Here is a 603-nt window from a genome sequence, read left to right on the forward strand (position 1 = left end):
GCTTATCAGCAATCAAAACATTCAAGGTCAATCAGCAACATATAGGATCCAGACTTCCTATGTATTTCCCATCTCTATGTGGCCCATTCTTTTTTTTTTTGCTTCTCCCTTTAAAGATTTTACTTTATCATTTTTAAACTATTAATTTTTTCTATGACTATCTATATCCTTTCTCTTTGTTTCTTAAGCCTACACACGTTGTTAAATATACTGTAACCTGATTAGAGGTTTCTGTCTGGATCTGTCTTTATTATACATTTCTACTCTTTTTTGTCGGTATAAGCAAAAAACTGCCAAGGGGCATGGCTTTAGTGGCTTTATCCACCCACTTCGCAGTCTTAAATCTCGTGACTGGTTGGAAGTATGTTTGACCAGGAACTGCATTCAACCCCCATCTCTGGAATACCAGTGCCCTGCATTGTGGCAGATGTTTTTATACTTAGATTTTTGTTCCTACTTAGTGTGCCACAGTTTTACAGAGTTAAACAAATGCAACATAAAACAATGCAACACATTTTTGCAGCATTAAGCAAATATTCCACAGCATAAATGAACATAATACATCTTCAACTAATATTCCACAACAACTGACAATTTAACTTT

Source organism: Peromyscus californicus, unplaced genomic scaffold (genome assembly GCF_007827085.1).
Source record: "Peromyscus californicus insignis strain IS unplaced genomic scaffold, ASM782708v3 Scaffold_10__1_contigs__length_136768540, whole genome shotgun sequence".
Classification (NCBI taxonomy): Eukaryota; Metazoa; Chordata; class Mammalia; order Rodentia; family Cricetidae; genus Peromyscus; species Peromyscus californicus.